Source organism: Bos indicus, chromosome X, assembly GCF_029378745.1.
Source record: "Bos indicus isolate NIAB-ARS_2022 breed Sahiwal x Tharparkar chromosome X, NIAB-ARS_B.indTharparkar_mat_pri_1.0, whole genome shotgun sequence".
NCBI lineage: Eukaryota > Metazoa > Chordata > Mammalia > Artiodactyla > Bovidae > Bos > Bos indicus.
In genome coordinates, this window is record NC_091789.1 from 127008369 (window position 1) to 127032087 (window position 23719).

The 23719-nt window shown below is 42.7% G+C and overlaps 1 pseudogene; it reads right to left on the reverse strand.

Moving 5' to 3' along the window:
- Nucleotides 1–20249: 20249 nt before the first annotated feature.
- On the reverse strand, nucleotides 20250–21187 carry LOC139181606 (melanoma-associated antigen B5-like; annotated as a pseudogene).
- Between the last annotated feature and the right edge of the window lie 2532 nt (nucleotides 21188–23719).

A 23719-nucleotide genomic window follows, 5' to 3' on the forward strand; every position in this document is an offset into this window, starting at 1 on the left:
GAGACCCTCAGTCCCCCGAATGTCCCACCTTCACTCCACAGGGCTCGTGGCTCTTACTCTATTGAGCAGAGCCAGAGTCCAGCAGAGCCTGACTGAGGCATTCTTCCCTGACACCCACTAGGGTTAGCAGATGGTCTTGTGGCCTAAGAACTAGGCTGGATCCTCTGGTCTGAGAGCAGGGGCAGGGTGGCCTGAAGTTGTGCGGTCCCCTCTATTTGGCCGGAAAAGGGTTTGGGGGTGTGGAGATGTGTCCCCGCACTAGTAACTCATGTCACCTCCACCTTTGACAACTGATGAGACTTGGGACTCCTCTGTCTGGTCACCGTCCACAGCAGCTCTCAAAGATAACGCAACTCTCACAGATGGTGTCTCACTCCAGCGTGTTTCGGAAGATGTCACTTCCTGTCATGCACATCTGAGCTCCAGGAGGACACCAGGGGCGGGGCCTGGGTGGGTGGGGTTCCAGGGGAGTTTCCTGCAGCATTGGCATGGGAGTTTTCCTTGACTCTTAGGAGGTCCTGGGACGTTACTGTGATGAGCTCAGTCAACTGGCCTCACTCCATGCCTCTCACTTCTGTCAGCAACCCTGGCAGAGAGTGTTTAGGAGTCTGAGCCTAAAAGCCTTCGTGGAGCTCTGGAGACTGAGAGCAAGGGCTCTCTGGGGCCCCTTCTTCTGTGCTGAGTGATGCTCTCTGTTCTTTGTGTCTTCCCTTGACTGCTGTAGGTGCTGGGCTAGGGCCCATCTGCTGACCTGAGAACAAAGCCTCACATGGAAGACATCAAATCCCCAGAGTCCTGGTGTGACGTGCACGTACGTCTCATCTGGACACTTCTGCCTGATGCTTATCTGGACACTTCTGCCTGAGGCTTCCTGGAAATGGCTGAAGCAGGTAAGACGAACTGAGAGTGAAGGATGGGAGACTGTCTTCTGTGGTGTGGAACCCCTCACATGTCACTCAGGATCTTCATATTGACTGCTAGCAAGGCCTGGAAATCCTTCCCTTTCTGGCATGAATCCACCCCTGTCCCCAACCATGGCCCACACAATCCCAGAAGAGTAAGTGAAGGAAGGGGATCCTTCGCCTGACAGTTCTCACTGTGGGCTCTTAGTTGACCACAGGGGCATTGCTCTTAAGTTCTGAGATGAATTTCTGTCCTTTTGTATAATTACTGTAATACTAGTCTTTCTCTTTTGGTCCCTGTGCGATAGTCTATTAAGGTGACCGTTGAAAAGGCACAGTTGTAATCCACTAACATTCCCTGGTGACTCAGGCGGTGAAGAATCCGCCTGCAATGTGGGAGACCTGGGTTCGATACCAGAGTTGGAAAGATCCCCAGGAGGAAGGCATGGAAACCCAATCCGGTATTCTTGCCTGGAGAATCAAAATGGCCACAGGAGCCTTTCAGGCTATAGTCCATGGGGTTGCAAAGTGTTGGACACAGCTGAGCAACTCAGCAAACACACAACAAAGTTTGTGCTGGTTTTTTAATGACCTCTGGGCCATACTGCTACATCCAACCCAAACTTTGGTGCCCCATGGTCCTGGCATGGGGCTCTGAGATGCTGCCTCAGATACCCTCAGTGAAGCAGTAGAGATTCATGGTCCAAGGGCATACTTGAAGAATCAGGGGCTCAACTTTCAAGCCTCTTCCAGCTTATCTTGTTGTCTGCATCCCTTGGAGGCTGCACACCTATGTCAGCCTCAGAGTACTCCCCAACCTGGGCACTCATATGGCCTAGTTCAATGGAGACCTATTGTCCATCAGGGATTATGTAATTTTGTGTTTTTGCTTTTGTTAATAGTTTTCTTTATTCCTTGTGTAAGTTTTCCATGTGTTTTTTTTTTTTTTTTTTTCCTGGATCCAGGAAATAGCAGCCCATGGTTGATTGGGGTCTTAGCTGCTCTGCATGTGGTATTAAATCTGTAAAGGAGTTAAGGAAAAGTGAGCCTTACAATATCTGCTCCTCCTGAATACACATAACATAGTATTTTGTTTGACACCTGTTTTTCCTAAGGCTCTCAGGGAATTTTTGTTGCTTCCATCTGGGGTGTATACATTGTTTAAGGTTTCTTTGTAGGTATATTTTTTATATGGTTGCTTTTGTTTATGTTGTACTTTCTATTACATGATCTGAGCAATTGTTGATTCTTCCAGAGCAGTCTCTTGACTTTGCTGTGTTGATCTTTTTATACCAGATGTCTGAAGTTCCTTATATTTGTTAATATTTTCTGTGCCTGTTCCCTAAGCATTTTAATCTGAGGATCAAGTTTTTACCATCATCTTCTGCTTTTCATTTTCCTGAATCTTATTTATTTGGCATTTTTGTATATAACTTGGTACTGGCTATGTGTTCTTATCCATAGTTTTTTTTTCTATTTTTCAAATTAGTAGAGCTTTAAAAAATTGTTTTAATTGGAGGATAATTGCTTTATAATGTTGTGTTAGTTTCTGTTATACAACAGAATGAATCAGCTATAAGTATACATAGATCTTCTGCCTCATTAGCCTTTCTCCCACCCACTCATCTCACCCCTCTACGCTGTCACACAGCACCAGGCTGAGCTCCCTGTATTATATACAATTTTGCACTTGCTGTCTGTGGTACACATGGTACTCTATATTTGTCAGTGCCACTCTCAATTCATTCCACCTCTCCTTCCCTTGCTGCATCCACATAACCATTCTCTACATCTGCGTCTCTATTCCTGCCCTGCAAATAGGTTCACAAGTACCATTTTCTATATTCCATGTTTATGCATGAATATACTCTCTTTTTCTTTTTCTGGCTTACTTCACTCTGTGTAACAGGCTGTAGGTGCATCCACCTCACTACAAGTAACTTAAATTCATTCCTTTTTATGGCTAATATTCAGTTGTATACATCTACCACAACTTCTTTATCCGTTCATCTCTCAGTTTAAATCTAGGTTGTTTCCATGTCCTGGCTATTGTAAATAGTGCTGCAATGAACTTTGGATACAGGTGTCTTTACAGTTATTCCTTTCTCAGTGTATATGCACAGTATTTCTATTGCTGGGTTATATGATAGCTTTAATCCTATGTTTTAAAGGAATCTCCCTACTGTTCTTCATAATGGCTATATCAGTTTCCATTCCCACCAACAGTGGAAGAGAGTTCCCTTTTCTCTAAGCTCTCAGTAGCATTTACTGCTTGTACAATTTTTGATGATGGCCATTCTAACCATTATGAGATGATACCTTAGTGTAATTTTGATTTGCATTTCTCTCATGATGAGTGTTGTGCATCTTTCCATGTGGTTGTTGACCCTTTGTATTTCTTTTTTTAAAAGAACAGATTGAGGATTAGAAAAAGGTCAGCAGATAGTATAGACAGTTCCCATCCAGCCACTCTTCCTCCACTTGATATCGTCTGTTATTAACATCTTGTATTGGTTCAATGGATACGAGTTCATTTGTCACAATGGATCTACTAATATCAATACCTTATTATTAACTATTGTCCACTGTTTACAATGTATTTTACTTTATGTGTTTTACAGTTCTTTAGTGTTTGACAAATGCATATTATGTACTCAGCCAACACGGTGTCCTGCAGAGGAGCTTGAATCCCCTGTGGATCTCCCATGCTCCACCTGTCCATCCCTCAAAACCTCACTTGGAACCACTGACAACTACTGAACTTTTTACTCTTTAAAAGGTTTGCATTTTCCAGAATATAATATTGATGGCATCATACAGTATGTCGGCTTTTTATACTGGCTCTTTCTGCTAATCAATACATGTTGAAATTTCTCTATATCTGTTTATGGTTTGAAACCTTTTTTTTCAGGGCTGAATAGCTTTCCATCATGTAGAGTACCATACTTTCTTTAACCACTCATCTGCTGAAGGTCATCTTTGGTGATTTTTAGTTTTTGGCAACCATGAATTAGTCTGCTATTAAAATTTGTTTGAAGGTGTTTGGATGGGCATAAGGTTTTGACACTTTTGAGTAGATACCCTAGCGTTCAGTTGCTAGATCATGTGATAAGACTATGTTTAGCTTAAAATAAATTGCCAGTTTCCAAAGTATTTATATCACTGCATTCCCTTTAGCAATGAGTTAGAGTTCCTATTTGTCCACATTTTTGCCAGTATTTGATATCGTGAGGTTTGTTTTTTTTTTTTTTTTTTTTTTTTTTTGCGTTAGCCCTATTATTGGCTGTTTTTATATTGTTGTTTTGATCTGAAATTCCCTGAAGACATATGATGTAGATCATCTTTTCATATACTCTTTACCATCTTTTTATATTCTTCAGTGAGAGGTCTATTCAGCACTTTTAAGCATTTTTACATTGACTTCCTTGTTTTCTTATTGTTGAGTTGTAAGTGTTCTTTGTATGTTTTGGCTACATATTTATTTTCAGATATGTGTCCTACAATTCTTTCTTCCCAGTTTGTGACTTAGCTTTTCATTCTCTGAATACAATCCTTGTGTGATTTTTTTTCTATTAATTTCTTTTTCTGGTTTTGAAATTAAAATGTAATGCTGGCCTCATGGAAGGAATGAAGAAGTGTTCCCTTTGCTTCTATTCTCTGAAATAGATTGTAGAGAACTGTTATCATCTCTTCTTTAAATTTTTGTTATATTTCATCAGTGGAATCATCTGGGCTTGTTGCTGTCTTTATTGGAAGCTTATTACTTATAGATTAAATTTCTTTAATAGAGGCAGACCTATTCAAACTATGTATTTTTCCTTTCAAAATTTTGGTTAGTCATATCCTCAAGCAATTTCTTAATTTAACTTTTAAATTTGAAGGTACAAAGTTGTTTATGATATTCATTTATTATCCTTTTAATGTCCATCATATCCGTCATCATGACTCTTCTTTCATTTCTACTATTCATAATATAATTTGTGTTTTCTCTTTTTTTTCTTGATTATGGTGCTGAGACTTTTATCATTTTTTTTTTCTTTAGAGTTACAGCTTCTGGTTTTGTTATTTTTCTCTATTGTCTTCTTTTTTCCAGTGTCATTAATTTCTGCTTCATTTCTTTTTCCTCTTTTTCCTTTCACAAGTTTACTAAGATGGAATGGTAAATTATTAATTTTTGGTTTTTCTAATATAGGCATTCAATGCTGTATATAGCTCTTTACAGATTTTGCTATATCCCACAACTTCTGATAAATTGTAATTTTGTTTTCAGTTAGTTGAAAATATTTCAAGACTTATTATTAGATTTTCTCTTTGGCCCACATGTTATTTAGAAGTATATTTTTTTTAATCTCCAAATACTCTCAGTGTTACTGCTATCATTTTGTTGTCAATTTCTAGTTTATTTTGATCCCAGTGTGAGAGCAGTCTTTATATTATTTCTATTCTTTTAAGTTTGATAATGTGAGTTTCAGAGAAGGCAATGGCACCCCACTCCAGTACTCTTGTCTGGAAAATCCCATGGACAGAGGAGCCTGGTAGGCTGCAGTCCATGCAGTCGCTAGGAGTTCGACAGGACTGAGCGACTTCACTTTCACGTTTCACTTTCATATATTGGAGAAGGAAATGGCAACCCACTCCAGTGTTCTTGCCAGGAGAATCCCAGGGACAGGGAAGCCTGGTGGGCTGCCGTCTATGGGGTCGCACAGAGTCGGACACGACTGAAGCGACTTAGCAGTAGCAGCAGCAATGTGAGTTTTATGGCATAGAATGTGATCTGTCTTGCTGTATGTTCCATGTGAATTTGAAAACAGTGTGTTTTCTGCTGTTGTTAAGTATTCTATAAATGTCATTTAGATCTAGTTCAACTACACCTTACTGATTTTCTGCCTACTGGGTCTGACAAATCCTAAAAGACATGTGTTGACATCTCTAGGTGTAAGAGTATTTCTGCATCATCTATATTTGCCGTGTGTATTTTAACAGTTTTTTTGGTCCAAACACATTAAGGGTTGTTACGATTTCTGTGAGAATTGACCACTTAATCATTACATAATGCCTATCTTTACTCCTGGCTTTCTTGTTCTAAATACTGCTTTGTTTGAAGTAAATTTAGGTAGTCCACCTTTTTTTCCCACTCATATTAGCATGGTATAGTTTTCTCCATCACATTATTTTTAATCTATTTTATCTTCAAATGTACAGTGGATTTCTTATACACAGCATAAGGTTAGGTATATTTTTGTTGTTTTAATTCTTTTCATCAATATCTTCCTTTTAATTGGTCTATTTAGACTATTAGCATGAAAAGTGATTATGCATAGTATTGGATTAACAGTATTTGTAACTGTTTTCTATTTATTGAACTTATATTTTGTTCCTTTTTTAATATTCTTTTTATGCATTCTCTAGTTTTGAATCAAGATTTAACTGTATTTTGTTTTCTGTTCTCTTTGGCATATCAGTTATACTTCTTAACATTTTTAATGGTTTCTGTAGAGTTTGCATCATACAATTGCAACTTATTCAAATCCTCTTGGAGTAACACGATCCTGCTTGAAGGTTGGTCCGTGTATCTCGTAGCAGATATTCCTAGTTCTTCCTCTTCTGTCCTTTGTATCATTTCTGCCATTTATTCCTTTTATTCAGAATATATAATCACTGGATATATTGTAGTTATATTATTATTTTGGAAAAACAGCTATGTTTTTGCTGAACTGAACATAATAAAAAGCTTTATGAGATCTTCATTTATTTTGTCTCTAACTCTGCTACATTCCTTGTGTAGGCAAAGTTTGTGACCTGTATCATTTTCCTTTACCCAGAAGAATTTGTTTCGGCAATTCTTGCAGAGTAGATCTACTGGTGACAACTTTCCATCAGTTTTTATTTGTCCATTTAAGGATCTGTTTCTCATTACTATTGAAGGATTTTTTTTCCCCTGGTTACAGAATTCTAGGTTGATTTTAGTGTTTCTTTTTTTTCTCTCTCTTTCAATGATTTTAAAAGTTAACTCTAGTCTTTTCATGATAGCATGGTTTCTGAAGAAATGGTCGTGGTGGTTTAGTAGCTAAGTCATGTCTGACTCTTGTGACCCATGGACTGTAGCCTGCCAGGCTCCTCTGTCCATGGGATATTCCAAGCAAGAATACTGGAGTGGTTTGCCATTTCCTTCTCCAGGGGATCTTCCTTACCCAGGGATTAAACCCAGGTCTCCTGCATGGCAGGCAGTTTCTTTAGCAACTATGCTACCAGGGAAGCCCTTTCTGAAGAAAAACCTTAGGTAATTGTTATTCTTTTTCCTCTCTAGTTTTTTTTTTTTTTTTTTCTCTACTATTTCTCAAGAATTCTCTTTTTCATGGTTTTCTGCAGTTTGGGTATGATATGCTTAGGTGTAGATTTTACTTTATTTTTTCTGTTTGTCCTGCTTCATGTTCTCTGAGTTTTCTAAATCTGTGGTTTACTGGCTCTCACTAATTTGGGAAAATTCTCAGTCATTATTAATTTATATATTCTGCTTCTTTCTCTATTGCTTCTTATATTATTCCCATTCTGCATTGTTTTTTAGTTGCTAAGTCTTTTCTGAGGCTTTTGTGATGCCATGCACTGTGGCCCACCAGGCTTCTCTAGTTGTATACATTCCTTGTTCCTTGTAATTCTTCCACAGTCCTTGATTACTGTTCTTTAAAATTATTATTTGGTTGACACTTCTGTGACTGCAAGCACTATAGCCCACCAGGTTCTTCTCTTCATGGGATTTCCCAGCCAAGAATACAGGAGTGAGTTGCCATTACCTTTTCCAGGGTATCTTCCCCACCCAGGGATCAAACCTGCGTCTCCTGCATTGGCAGGTGGATTTTTTACTGCTGAGCAACGAGGGATGGTATAAACTATGTGAATTATGGCTATTCTAAAATCCTAATCTGATATTGAAAATGGTATCCCATATCTGAGTGTGATTAATTTCTTTCATTGTTTCATCAGACTAGACATTCTTGCTTTTTAACATAGTTTACAATTTTTGGTTGAAGGCTGAACATAAGTTATTGGATAATATGAACTGATTTAACTGGGCTTTTAGCATGAGAGTTTATGTTTATCTCAATAACAGGTATGCTGTGTTTGTGTGTTTGTATGGGTGTGTGTGTTCACACTGTGTTCACTGTTTGCCGTTACTGTAGGTGCCTGACATTTCAATTTCTCTGTTGCTTTTCTTCAGTCACTAACTCGTGTCTGACTCTTAGCGATCCCATGGACTACAGCATGCCAGATTTCCCTGCCCTTCACTCTCTCTTAAAGTTTGCTCAGACTCACATCCATTCAGTTGGTGAAGCCATCCAACCATCCCATTCTCTGTCGCCCTGTTCTCCAGCGCTCAATCTTTCAGAGCATCAGGTGGACAGATTATTGGGGCTCAGCTTCAGCATGAGTCCTTCCATTGAATATTCAGGGTGATTTCCTTTAACATTGACTGGTTTGATGTCCTTGCTGTCCAAGGGACTTACAAAAGTCTTCTCCTGTACTAGAGTTTGAAAGCATTAATTCTTGGGCACTCAGTCTTCCTTATGGCCCAGCTCTTACATTTGTACATGACTACTTGGAAAAGTCATAGGTTAGACTATAGGTACCTTTTTTGACAAATTGATATTTCTGTTTTAAATATGCTGTCTAAGTTTCACATAGCTTTCCTTTGAAGGAGCCAGCATCTTTTAGTTTCATGCCTGAAGTCAGTATCCACAAAGATACTGGGGCCCAAGAAAATAAAGTCTGCCACTGTTTCCACTTTTCCACATCTACTTTACATGAGATGATAAGAACAGATGCCATGATCTTAGTTTTTTGGATGTTGACTGTGAAGCAGGCATTTTCAGTCTCTTCTTTCAAACTCATCAAAATGCTCTTTAGCTCCTCTTTGATTTCTTCCTTTAGAGAGGTATCATCTACATATCTGAGGTTGTTCATATTTCTTACAACAATGTTGATTCCAGCTTGTGATTTATTAGGCCAACATTTTGCATGATATAATCTGCATAGAAGTTGAATAAGCAGGGCGACAATATCCACCTTTCCCACTTGATATCCACCTTTCCCACTTTTGAACCAGACCACTGTTCCATGTGCTGTTCTGTTACTTCTTAAACTTCATACATGTTAATTTGGCAACAGGCATGGTGCTCTAGTATTGCTGTCTCTTTTAGAATTTTCCACAGTTTGTTGTGATCCCCACAGTCAAAGGCTTTCAGTTCAGTCACTCAATTGTGTCCAACTCTTTGTGACCCCTTGGACTGAAGCACGCCAGGCTTCCGTGTCCTTTACCAACTCCTGGATCTTGCTCAAACTCATGTCCATCAAGTCAGTGATGCCATCCAACCATCTCATCCTCTGTCATCCTCTTCTCCTCGTGCCTTCAATCTTTCCCAGCATCAGGGTCTTTTCCAATGAGTCAGTTCTTCACATCAGGTGGCCAAAGTATTGGAGTTTTAGCTTCAGCATCAGTCCTTCCAATGAATATTCAGGACTGATTTCCTAAAAGGATGGACTGATTTTATGTCCTTACAGTTCAAGGGACTCTCAAGAGTCTTCTCCAGCACCACAGTTCAAAAGCATCAATTCTTTGGTGCTCACCTTTCTTTATAGTCCAACTCACACATCCATATATGACTACTGGGAAAACCATAGCTTTGACTAGACGGACCACTGAAGGGAAAGTAATGTCTCTGCATTTTAATATGCTGTCTAGCTTGGTCATAGCTTTTCTTCCAAGGAGCAAGTGTCTTTTAATTTCATGGCTGCAGTCACCATGTCTAGTGATTTTGGAGCCCAAAAATATAAAGTCTCTTACTGTTTCCATAGGTTCCCCATCTATTTGCCATGAAGTGATGGGACCAGATGCCATGATCTTAGTTTTCTGAATGTTGAGTTTCAAGAAAACTTTTTCATTCTCCTCTTTCACTGTCATAAAGGGGCTCTTCAGTTCTTCTTCATATTCTGCCATAAGGGTAGTATCATCTGCGTCTTTGAGGTTATTGATATTTCTCCCAGCAGTCTTGATTCCAGCTTGTGCTTCATCAAGGCTGGCATTTCACATGATGTAGTCTGCATATAAGTTAAATAAGCAGAGTGGCAATATACAGCCTTGACATACTGCTTTCCTGATTTGGAACAAGTTTGTTGTTCCATGTCCAGTTCTAACTGTTACTTCTTCACCTGTATACTGATTTCTCAGGAGGCATGTAAGGTCGTCTGGTATTCCCACCTCTTTAAGAATTTCCCACAGTTTGTTGTGATCCACACAGTCAAAGGCTTTGGTGTAGTCAATAAAGCAGAAGTAGATGTTTTTTTGATGATCCAATAGATGTTGGGAATTTGATGTCTGGTTCCTCTGCCTTTTCTAAATCCAGCTTGAACGTCTGAAAGTTCACGGTTCTTGTATTGTTGAAGCCTGGCTTGGAGATTGTTGAGGATCACTTTGCTAGCATGTGAGATGATCTTCCTTCAGCTCCAGGCCAAACGCCAGCTCCACGTGCTCAGAGGCTCTCCTGAGCATCTCGGGCAAGGGCTGCCTGTACTTCCTGCTTATGACCTTCAGCAGGGCATTCTGAGTGATGGTCTCCTTCTTGGTGTACTTGTCCAGCAGGAACTCCACCAGCATGCTAGCCTTCCTGGCCAGTGGATCTTTGTGAGTGCTCTGAGTGGCAGGGGCTTCCTGGGAGCCACCTGCATTTTCCTCCTCTGGGTCCTGGGCTCCTTCATCAGATCCTGCACAGGAAGACCCTGCACCAGCAGAGCTAGCAGCCATGGCTCCCTGAAGCTCCTGGTGATCGCCAGCAACAGGGGAGCTCGGGGGAGAACCCTGAGGGACAGACGAGGGGAAGGAAGGGCACTCTTTTCCTGGGGCTGCAGCAGCACTGATCTGGGCCTCCTGAGTGTCCCCCTGGACCTGGTGGCAATTCCCGTGGGCAAGGTACTTACTGTTGTGCCTCCGAGGCATAATGACACAGATCAGGAACAGCAGGTGAGAATGCTGGCAGGAAAGCAGGTAAGGATGGCACCTGGAGGAGGGATAAGGAGATATTGTGAGCACCTTCAGTGGGGAGAGTCCTCCCCGGCTTGAACCAAGGGGCCTTCTGCAGGGTCCTGGAGACCAGGGCTCTGGGACCTACAGGGCTCCTGTTTTCCTGGTGAGCCTGTCCCCTGAGACTGCTGAACCGGAAGTGAGAGTGAGCCCTGGAACTCCGCCAGACACCCCTGCCTTGGTGTTGGAGGGGGGCCAGTCGGAGCTGGTAGGGGAGGCAGTTTCTCTCAGTTCACATTCAGAGTCAGGATGAAAACTGGGGCAAGATCCCCATATTCAAACCCTCCCCCCACCCTCTTCCCTCTCGTGCTCTGAAGTTGACACTGACACTTTCCCTGTCACCCGGGAGGAGGAGAGGAGGGAGTGCTCAGCCCCGGACCCAGGGGTCACGCGACCTGCTGTTCTGCTGCCTGCAGGCTGCCCCTTCAAAACTAAGCTCTAACTGCCCGTCTCAGACTGCAGCCCCCCTTCCCCGTGCTAGGCTTGGAGGAAGTGCTGGCCACAGGGGAGGGTCCTGAGTTGGCCATGTGATGCAGAGGATGGTCATTACCCTGACTCCTCCCGAGCCCTGACATCTTCCCTCTGTTGACCTGCTGCCAGCCCTTCAGAACGAGGTCCCCTCTTCCCCGAGTGTCCCGTGTCAGTGATCGCAGTCAGGGAGCCCCTCAGCCTTTAGAACTGCCCAGATGCTGACCGGTTGCTTTGTGGCCAAGTCATGCTGGGTAAGGGGTTAGGCGTGGCTGCCAATCCTGGGGTATGGAAACACTCAGTCCCCCCGTGGGTCCCTCCTTCACTCCACAGAATCCCAGTCTTCCCTCTACTGAACAGAGCCAGGGTCCAGCAACCCCGCACCCAGATCCACCACCCCTGGACCCAGGTTATGTCCCGAGAACGCACGTGTGTAGCCGATGGACATTGGACCTAAGAGCCTGGTCCAAGCCTCCGGGCATAGAGCAAATGCGGGGTTGCCGGGGGGCTGTGAAGTCCTCTCTTTTCAGATGGAAAAGGTATTGGGAGTGCCAGGGCATATCTTTGTAACTATCCAGTGCACTTGTTACTCATATCACCTCCAAATTGGACCCCTGATGAGACAAAGGACTCATCCCTCTGGATGAGCCGCTCTCAAAGATAGCAGCCCTCTAAAAGAAGGCATGGCACCCCAGCATGGATAGGGGGCATCACTTCCTATCATGCACATCTGGGCTCCAGGAGGATAGCAGGGGTGGGGCCTGGGTGGGCGGGGTTCTGGGGGAGTTTCAGGCAAGAGGGGGGATGTGGTCCCTTTTTTGATTCATAGTGGGTCCTGGGATGACCCTGCTGATCTCAGTCAAATGGCCTCACTCCTTACCTTTCACTTCTCTCAGTAAACCAAGCAGGAAGAATATGGGAGCCCGAGCCTGACAGCCTTCCTGGAGCTGCTGAGATAGACAGTGAGGGCACTCTGGGGCTCCTTCTTGTGTGCTGAGTGATCCTCTCTGTCCTCTATCCCTGTCTTCCTCCGACCATAATGCTGCATTACGTCCCATCTGCTGACCTGAGGGCAAGACCTCACCTCCTGCTGCTGCTAACTCACTTCAGTCGTGTCCGACTCTGTGTGACCCCATAGACGGCGGGCCACCAGGCTCCCCTGTCCCTGGGATTCTCCAGGCAAGAACACTGGAGTGGGTTACCATTTCCTTCTCCAGTGCATGAAAGTGAAAGTGAAGTCGCTCAGTCCTATCCGACTCGTAGCGACCCCATGGATTGCAGCCTACCAGGCTCCTCCATCCATGGGATTTTCCAGGCAAGAGTCCTGGAGTGGGGTTCCATTGCCTTCTCCCCTGGAAGATGTCAAATCCACAGATGCCTGGTGAGAAGTGCACCGGCATCTCATCTGGACACTTCTGCCTAAGGCTTCCTGGAAATGGCTTCTGCAGGTAAGATAAGCGAGAGGGAAGGATGGGTGAATGCCTTCTGTGGGGTGGAACCGCTCACATCTCACTCAGGATCTTCATATCGACTGCAGGCAGAGCCTGGAAACCCTTCCCTTTCTGGTATAAAACCACCCCTGTCCCCAACCATGCCCCACACAATCCCAGCACACAAAGTGAAGAGGCTCCTTAGCCTGACGGTTCTCACTGTGGGCTCCTAGTCGACTGCAGGGGCGTTGCTCGAAAGTCCTGAGATGAATTTCTGTCCTTTTGTACAATTACTGTGATACAGTCTTTTCTCTTTTAGTTCATGTGTGACAGTCTCTTAAGCTGATCATTTACAACGGCCAGTTGTCATCCACTAACAAAGTTTGTGCTGGTTATTGCATGACCTCTGGGCCATACTGCCATGTCCATCCCAAACTTTGGTGCCCCGTGATCCTGGCATGGGGCTCTGAGATGCTGCCTCAGGTTCCTTCAGTGAACCAATAGAGGTTCATGGTCCCAAGGCCCAGTGGAAGAATCAACTGCTCTAGTTTAAAGCCTTTTCCAGCTGATCCTGTTGTCTGTTTCCTTTGTGGCCTGCACACCTGTGTCAGCCTCAGAGTACTCCCCCACCTGGGCACTCACAGGGTCTAGTTCAATGAAGACTTTTTGTTCCTCAGGGATTATTTAGTTTTGTGTTCCTGCTTTTGTTAGTAGTTGTCTTTATTCCTTGTGTAAGTTTTCCATGGTTAGTTCTGGGTACAGGAAACAGCCGCCCATGCATGACTGTGGTCTCAGCTACTCTGGATGTGGTACTAAATCTGTAAAGAATTTAAGGAAAATTTACAGTCTTACAATATGTCCTCAGGAATACACATAACATACTACTCTGTTTGAGACTTCTTTTTCCTAAGGTGCTCAGGAAATTCTTGTTGCCTTCGTGTAGACTGCATACATTTTTCTAAGGTTTCTTTGTAACTGCATTTTTCATATTGTTGCTTTTGTTTATGGTGTGTTTTCTATTACATGGTTTGAGTATTGTCGATTCTTCCAGACCAGTCTCTTGATTTTGCTGTGTTGATCATTTTATGCCAGATTTCTGAAGTTAGTTATATGTGGCAATGTTTTCTGAGCCTGTTTCCTAAAAATTTTAATTCGAGGATCAAATTCTTCCTGTGATATTTTGTTTTTCATTATTGCTGACTTTTATTCATTTTGCATTGGTGCATGTAACTCTGTACTGGCTATGTGTTCTTATCCATAATTTTTTCTAGTTTTTAAATTAGTAGACTTTTAAAAAGTTGTTTTTATCGACAGATCCTTGCTTTATAATGTTGTGTTGTTTCTGCTATGCAACAGGATGAATCAGCGCTACGTATACATATTCCTCCTGCCTGATGAGACTTCCTCCCATCCCCTCATCTCACCCCTCTAGGCTGTCACACAGCACCAGGCTGAGCTCCCTGTACTATATAGCTATTTCCCACCAGCTATCTTTTGTACACATAGGACTCAATATTTGTAAGTGGCACGCTCTCAATTCGTCCTACACACGCCTTCCATTGCTGTGTCCACAGGTTCATTCTCCACATCTGTGTCACTTTTCCTGCCCTTCAAATAGGTTCGTGAGTACCATTCCTACTTTCCATGTATATGCGTTAATGTATATTACTTTTCTGTTTCTAACTTACTTCGCTCTGTAAACAGGCTCTAGGTGCATCCACCTCACTACAAGTGACTTAAATGAATTCCTTTTTATGGCTAATATTCCATTCTATGTGGCTACCACAACTTCGTTATCCAGTCATCGGTCAGTTGAAGTCTGCTTTGCTTCCACGTCCTGTCTGTTGTAAGCAGTGGTGCAATGAACACTGGATAGAGGTGTCTTTTCAATTATTCTTTTCTCAGTGTATATGCCCAGTATTTCTATTGCTGGGTCATATGGTAGTTTTAATTCTAGTTTTAAAGGAATCTCTCCAGTGTTCTCCATAGTGGCTATATCAATTTCCATTCCCACCTTTTCTCTAAACTCTCCGCAGCCTTTACTGCTTGTACAGTTTTTGATGATGGCCATTCTGACCTGTATGAAGTGCCACCTCATTGTAATTTTGATGTTCATTTCTCTCATGATGAGTGATGTACCTCCTCTTTACATGTGTTTATGAGTTTGTTGCCCCTCTGCATTTCTTTTTTAAAAGAACAGATTTAGAATTGGAGAAAATTCAGCAGATAGAATAGAGAGGTGTCATACAGCCACTCTCTTCCTCCACTTGGTATCTTCTATTATTAACATCTTGTATTGGTTCAATGGATACAAGTTCGTTTTTTACAGTTGATCAACTAATGTCAATATGTTATTATTAACTATTGTCCATTGTTTACAATACATTTTACTTTTTGTGTTTTGCAGTTCTTTAGTGTTTGACAGATGCATGATAGGATCAACTCAGCCAACATGGTGTCGTGCAGAGGAGTGTGAATGCCCTATGGATCTCCCATGCTCCATCTTTTCATCCTTCAAAACCTCACTTGGAACCTCTTACAACTACTCAACGTTTTACTCTTTCTAAAGATTTGAATTTTCCAGACTGTAACACTGATGGAATCATACAGTATGTAGGCTTTTTGTACTGGCTCCTTCTGCTAATCAATATACATTGAATTTTCTCTATAACTTGTTATGGTTTGAAATGTTTTCTTCCAGGACTGAATACCATTCCATGTAGCTTACCATAGTTTGTTCACCCACTCGTGTACTGAAGGTCATCTTTGGTGATTTCGGTTTTTGGCAGCTATGTCTTATTCTGCTATTAAAATTTGGTTGAAGGTTTTTGGATGGGCTTGAGGTTTTGGCTCTTTTGAGTAAATACCTTAACGTTCATTTGTTAGATCATATGATAAGACTATATGTAGCTGAAAAGAATTTGCCAGACAGTTTCCAAAGTATCAGTATCACTGCCTTCCCTTTAGCAATGAATTCATTTCCAGTAGTTTGCCTGTTTCCTCTTCATTGATTTGGACTTCTGTGTTTCTGGTTTGTTCCTTCATTCGTGTTGTATTTCTTTTCCTTTTTCATTATTATTATTATTTTAATTATCATGTTTGAGGTCTCCTTTTCCCAGGCTTCAAGGTTCTTTCTTCTTTTTTGTTTCTGCCCTCTAAAGTTGGTCCAGTGGTTTGTGTAAGCTTCTTATAGGGTGAGATTTGTGCTGAGTTTTTGTTTGTTTGTTTGTTTGCTTTTTCCTCTGATGGGCAAGGCTGAGTAAGGTGGTCATTCTGTCTGCTGATAATCGGGTTTGTATTTTTGTGTTCTTTGTGGTTTAGATGAGGCGTCCTGCACAGGGTGCTATCAGTAGTTTGGTGATGCCGGGTCTTGTTTTCCTGTGGTTTCCTTTTTGTCAATTCTCACTATTTGATATCCTAGGGTTAGTTCTCTGGTAGTCTAGAATCTTGGAGCCAGTGGACCCACTATAAAGGCTCAGGGCTTGACCTTGACTTATGCGTGGGTCTATACATTCCTTTCTGCTGGTCATGTACTCCTGTCCACTCTCAGCTGGTATTCTGCATGCACTTCTGTGTCTGAAAGTGTATTCCTGATGTGTCCGTGGAGAGACATGTATTCCATATCCACCAACTCCTCTTGCCATCTTTTTCCTCCTGGGCAAGATTCGTGAGAGTCTGTTGGACTGCAAGGAGATCTAACCAGTCAATTCTAAAGCATATCACACCTGAATATTCATTGGAAGGACTAATGCTGAGGCTGAAGCTCCAGTATTTTGGCAATCTGATGTGAAGAACTGACTCATTGGAAAAGACACTGATGCTGGGAAAGATTGAAGGCAGGAAGAGCAGGGGACAACAGAGGATGAAATGGTTGGCATCACCTACTCAAAGGACAGGAGTTTGAGCAAACTCTGGGAATAGGTGATGCACAGGGAAGCCTGGCATGCTGAAGTCCATGGCGTTGCAAAGAGTCAGACATGACCGAGAGACTGAACAGAACAGTTGAGTCATCAAAATATTCTTGTCATTTCTATATTTCTGGATGAGTTGAAGCCTTTCCTTGCTGCAAGGCTGATTCCCTTACAGTGGCAAAGAAAGTGTGAGAAAATGTGTTCTCTGTTTGGTTTATCAAGTGTGATCCAGGCATACATTTCCCTGGGCAAATTATACGAGCTTCAACCAAAACCTTGCAGGCTTCTTGAAATTATCATTGTCCCTATGAGCCACAAACCAGGGAGGATTGACAGAAACAATACAAAAACTGGACCTTGGCAGTATAAGAATTAGGAACATGGGGCTTAATGAATTACAAATATGATCATAATTTTCCTGATTTTTTTGAAAGATTACTGTCTTTTAAAAATCTTCCATTTTCTAGATATTAGGAAATTTTTTAACACAGCAATTTGATAAATGGTAGATTTGTCATTGGAATTGAAACATTAATTTTTCTCTCCCTACCGTATCACTCCAGAAATCAGAAACTCTCAGTGTTCTTATTTTCTTAGGAAAATAGTTATTTTTCAAAAGTTCAGTGAGAATCTGTTCTTATAGCAGGACACAAGTGGAAACAGTGATTACACTACCGAGACTTTGACTGGACTGTCATATTTGACAGACACAGGTAGACTTGGATATGGCCAGATTACTTGAGGAAACTAAGGTTAACCATAGGGATCCATAAAAACCCGTTGGAAAAACAGCCTGGGACCTTGCTGACAGAATTCCCATCAGCCTTACCAGGTGAGTAAGGAAGATCACTTCTGGCAGGCACAGGAACTTTAGGATGTTTTGGGGAATTCAGGAAGAGAGGAATTCATCCAGATCTCTAGGTTTGACAACAAGTCTTTGCTGTGGCTTCCTAGCCTCAAGAGGCTATGAAAATTTCGTTCCAGCAAAGCTGAATTAAAAGCGCCTATTTGCAAATTGTTATTCTTACTGTACTCAGATAAATAATCAGGCCAAGTTTATTGAATTTAGACTTCCTTTGCAAAAAATTAGGTCTTAGCTTTCCTGTCTTCAGTAGAAATGAGGGAGATGATAGAAAAAAAAATGGTTCAATAGAAAGTGTACTACACTTGTGTGGGTATTAGGTTCTAGTTCTAGTGCTATTACGTTTCCTTGAAGTTTTATTATTTACCTGCAAACTGGGTTGGATCCTGAATTTTTCTAGTGTCCACCCATATTTAGCTGCAACTTTATTACTAAAATTCCCAATTCTCCCATCCTTTTGATGTGTCTGTGGGAAGATGGTGAGCTCCAAGCGATACACCTCTGCCATCTTGATCCACTCACTCTCCGATTCTTTTGACTTGAATCACTGAGAACTAACATTGCCATTTTTTCCTGAAGTCCTGCAACGTGAAGCTACAAGACTTGATGCAAAGATCAGAGAAATTGTCACAACACCTTATGTTCAAATAGACTTCATGCCTGTTGCTGTACGAGCCACTCAGAATGTTAACCTGATCACCCAGAGATATTGCTAACTGTGATAGAGACATTTCAAACTGCAGTAGTTGCTTTGATCCTGACACTTAGAAAACTTCTTGACTGACTACGCCCTGGGCTCAGAAACTGGTTTATAACCAGCTCCAATCATTAACATCCACTTTTTTTTTTGTTTCCATAGAAATGCTTCTTATTAATAACTACCTGACACCGATTGCACCCTAGACCTAGCTTTGTGAGCCCACCTGCATCACCACCTATTGAAATGAGATACCACTCTACAAATGAACTGACCTGTTCTCAGAATGACGCAATTGCTGCCATGAAATGGAGGACTCCACTAATCCATTCTCTCTCCCCACAGTGACCAGGTCAGCTTTTACCATGTGAGACTTGCAGGCAAGTTTCAGAGGAGGGACCTGTCAAGGCTTAGGGCACTCTGCCCCCAAATATACCACAGTGGCGTATTGATTATTTTGAATTCAAGTTACTTAACAAACAGCCAACAGAGGAGGGACATTCCACCACCCCCCAATATCTGCCTCCCTTAGAGCAGGAAATGCATCTCATATAAAGGATATACTGCCTGCATCTGGAGGCAGAGGGAAACCCTTCTAACCAGAAGTAGGCAGTTCAAGCAGAGAAGCGTGTATACACAAACCTTGTTAAGTCTTTCATTTAGTACCCTGGGTACAGATTCTGTTTAGATTCCTTACTAGTTGAGTACCTAAAACCTAAGTTGATTTGTCCTGTCGATTCCTCACAAATTGTTTTCTTGTCTACAAAATAAAAAAGCTGCCTGCTTTGCCCACTTTTTAGGTCCCATTTCTATGACACTTCTTGTGCACATGAATTAAAATTTGACTCTTTTTCTCCTGTTACCCTGTCTTGTGTCAAGTTTACTAGTAGTCTAACCAGAAGAATTCAAAAGGGATAAAGGCAGGAATGTCCTTCTTCCCTAAACACCTCAAGGGAGTTCACCCTTACATCTCAGAAACTCCCTGGAGACGATGGGCATAGAATACCAGTCTGTGCACTGGAATCTCCTGCATTGAGATAAGAGCAGAGGCACTGTAGATTTCTGTCTGTTAGGGGCCAAATTGTGTCCCCTCCACAAATGCATATTGAAAGCATAACTCAGAGTACTTAAGAATGCAACTGTAGTTAGAAATAAGGTCTTTAAAGCGATGGTTGTGTTAAAATGAAGTCATTAGGATGGGCCATAACCCAGTGTGACTATAAGAAGAAATTGAGACACAAAAGGAGGCACCAGGGATATATGCATTCAAAAGGAATGCCAAGTGAAGAGGGTGGCCACCTGGCAGCCAAGGGGAGAGGCCTCAGGGTAAACCAGCCCTCCTCTTGGACTTGCAGCCTCTAGAACTCTGAGAAAATAAAATTCCGCTGTTTCAGCCACGCATTCTGTGGGGTTTTGTTGTGGAAAGCCTAACAAATCAGTACGTTAGCCAAGGTAGAGATTTCTTCCTGGATAGTCTTTTTACTTTCCTGTCATTCCTAAAGGCTATCTCAAGATCTTAATTATGTGATTGCAGGTCCTTGTTTCTAAAGTTGTATGGGCATAGGGGAGGTCTTGATCTTAGCCTCACCAGAACTAGCATAGAGCCTTTCAAAGAGCAGATGCTCAAAAAATAAATGAAGACAGTAAGAGGTCTAACTTGTTAAGGTTTGATACCTCCTGCATTTTTCAAGAAGCATATCAAGGTATAAATTATTTAATTTTACAAAACAGAAGACAGAAAAGATGGAGAACAATCAAGGTTGATCATGTTTTGAAATTTTTTTCATTTTATTTTTTCATTCCATTGTCCCAGCACTATTATCGTGGGATTGCATCCCATTTCGGCAAAAGTCCCTATTTTGATGTCAAATTTTCTTATCTGGATGATTTTTTAAAAGTCTTGGTCTTCAGTAGGGGTGGGAGGAGCTGCTGGATGTGGCCATGGGACATGCCTGGAAGTGACAGTGGTGCCAGGCCTGGCTGGAACTGTGGCTTGAGCTCTCTCCTCCTCATCTCACAAAACTTCTTCATATTGTGATGAGAAGGCACTGGGGACCGTATCATTGACTTGCCAAAAATTCCAAGACTTTCATTTTGCTGGTTTCAGCATGGGCTTGTGGGCCCACAGGAACTCAAAACGTGGAGGATCACCGTTGGCAACCTGGCGGTACTCCAGGTACTTCATCGTCACAAAGTCTTTGGTGATGAGCTTCCTGGGCTCTCCGTAGATGAAGTGTTTTCTCCCAGCATATACTCACATCATATTCAAGAATTTCCAGATGTCTTCCTCAGTGGCACAGTTGCCCTTCACGAAGATCACACCCAGAACTGTCATCAAGAGACTGGTCTTAAGTAAGCCCCTACCATCCCACACTCTCCCATTGTTGGGCAAGTACAGTTTGCTGACAAGGTCATAGGAGTGGATGGTTGAATCAACTTCCTTCAAGTCAACTGCATCGACAGCCTTGCTGTGTTCAGCAGCTCTCTTCAGAATCTCGGCAAATCGGTTATGGTATCTTGGGTGGATAATCTTCAGCATGTTTTCCTTCATAATGGGCTGCTTCATTTTATATTTATGCAGAAGGAACTGTTCCAACAAACTTGTCATGCTATTCAGAGTATCACTGTAGGTGTTCTCAGTAGAACATGAGACATTGGAGGAACGTGAATCTTCCTCATCTTGACTGATATCTTCTTCATCAGATGTTGTGTCAGAAGTAGTTGAAAAAGTGCTGGTAGTAGATGGGGCTTCCGAAGACCCCTGGGAAGTGCTATTTGACCCAGTAGCTGATGAGCTCTGTGAATTATCTTCTAAAAGAGAAGAGGTAGAGGGAAGCTCTTCCATTACTGCAGAGCGCTGAACTCCCCTGTGACTCTGGAGCTCATATCACGCCTGGTGGCATTTCTCACGGATGCAGAGCTTATGGTTCTGACCCCAAGGTATGATGCCTGTGCTGGGGGACAATGATGAGAAGTGTGAGTAGAAGGGCAGGTGATAAGGGCCCACAGGAAGACGAAGCTTGAGTGTGCAGCCGCAGCAGTGAAATACCACTTTGGTTATCAGGAAGGCTTCATTTGTGGTTTTCTTGAGGGCACTGTTCTGAAAACCCCCAGGGTTCCTATTCTCCTAATCAGCTGTCCTTTGGGAAACATATTGAAGGAAATTAGAGTGATCTTTAGGCTTCATCCTGCTACCCCTGCCTCAGGCACGCTGGGGTGACAGAAGGGGCTGGTAGTCTCCTACACAGAAGCATCTGTTATTCCACAGTCAAGACCACCACCCAACTAGTGGCCAGTCATAGGACCCATTCCCTCTGCTGTCCTCTAGTTGGCATCACAAAGCTTCCTGGGATTTCTGAGAAGTGAAGAGGTCCTCAGCTTATCACCCCAGTCAGTAGTTATCACCCAGTACTGAGTTCTCATTGGGAAGTTTTCTGTCCTGGCCTCTGGAGTCCTCAACATAAATTAAGAGTGCTTTTTTCGTTCCCCTAAGGCCTGGTGTCCCCACCCCTTTCTTGGAATAGTATCTGCACCTTCATACTAAGGGTTTCACTTCCTACACACCTGATATAAATAAATGTTGGTGGAACTTCAGCTTGATAGCTCTGCCCTGGTTCTTCAAGGGCTACAAGGAACATGGCTGGAGTCATTATCAGTTCTTTTTATTGGTATATGATCCCTCAGTCATTGCTTTGACCTCTGTTGTGGCCTGAAATTCTACCCTTCCTTCCACTTAGGTCCACCCCATCTACTACTATACTTCCTTATAGTAGGGCAAGCATCTCCGTGAGACCCCAAGGAAAAAGTAAGGTTTTCCTCACCTGTCCATACCCGTCCTTGGTCTTCTGAGGCACAGAGGATGAGATGAATCATATGGTTATGGGGTGTGTGCTTCCCTTTGTCTTTAGGGTATTCCGTTGCTTTCTGGAAAACCTGGAAATAATCCCACTGCTGGCCCTAGGCTTTACCCCTTGGACCATGTCCCAACCCCACTTGTGACTTCATAGAAGGAAATGGGCATGTCATGTCAACAATGAGCAGGTATCCCAGGGATGCCAGGAAGGCCAGGGTTCTGTGCAGTTTCCTCAGAGTTCTGAGGTCAGGGGGTTTCCTAAGTCCAGAGCTTGACTCCTGGCAGAGTGTGGGGCTCCTTTCTCTGTTTACATAAGGGAGCTCTCTCAGACTAAGGTCCTCACTCCCTGTGGTGCCAGAGAGGCAACGTCTGGGAATGCCACATGAGGCTACTCTTACCTGTGCCTTCAGGGACCACATTAGGATTCAGGCTTCTTGGGGCCCTCTGTGTTCAGTGTAGGGGTATGCCCTCACTCAGGTACCTCACCTTGACTCCTGGGGGACTCTGGATTTCCTCTTTCTTTCAACCTAAGGTGACCCATGTAGACCAAAGACCATGTCCTTGCCAGCCCTGAAAAGAAGTGAGGGAATGTGCAGCCTGTCAGCCCTGTCTTGGCCTTCTGAGAGCAGACCCAGGCCAGTCTCTCTGTGACTTCAGTTCCTCATTCATCTGTCTTTATCTTGACTCCTTTCTCTTCTATGAAAGCCTTCTTGGGAAATGCCACATCTTTGAAAAGTCTTAGTCTGCCTGCAACAAATCTCACAGAGAATGGGCTGAGTCCCAGGAGTTATAGGGAAGCTACAGTCCGGGAGGGGCCCCAGCATAGGTGGTGTGCTATCAGAGAAAACACGCTGATCTCTTCCTTCTCTTCACTGACCAGACACAGCCTCTTGTAGAACCTTCACTCTTAACAGATTTACTCTCTGAAAGGAAGGGGCTGAATTAAATGATTTTCTGCATCCCTGATCTACTGCCGTTTACTGACATTTCCTTTGTAGATAAATTGTCACTGATTGCTGTCTCATTCCTTATACATACTTCACTTTTATTTTCATTTTTTGTTACTTATTTCTGGGGCTTTTTATTCCAAAGCCGTGTTTGGGGTATGAAATTCTGCTACTGAACGTGTGAAATAACATTTGGACTAATGTTCAGAAAGAGGAAGTGACCCAAGGTTGGCCTCATCCTGGAGGAGTGGCACAGTATGGGCTCTGGAGGAATTCAGTGCCGGGGTCCAGTCCAGCTTCTATCATTTATGAGCTTTGAATTTGAGCTTCTTTATTCCAGCTTCTTTATCTGCAAATGGTGTTTGAGAGTCTATAGTGTAGGACCAGAGACATGTGTGATGTATGTTAATCACCTGGCACAGTATGAGACAAGCTTTGGTACTTTGAATGAATGGCAGTTATTACAAAGGTGATTTTGACCCCGAATGATAACAAACTTCCATCACATAATTTTATTTCCAGGCTAGAGAATATGCAATTCCAAACAATAGGCAAATCCACATCAGCACTACTGCTC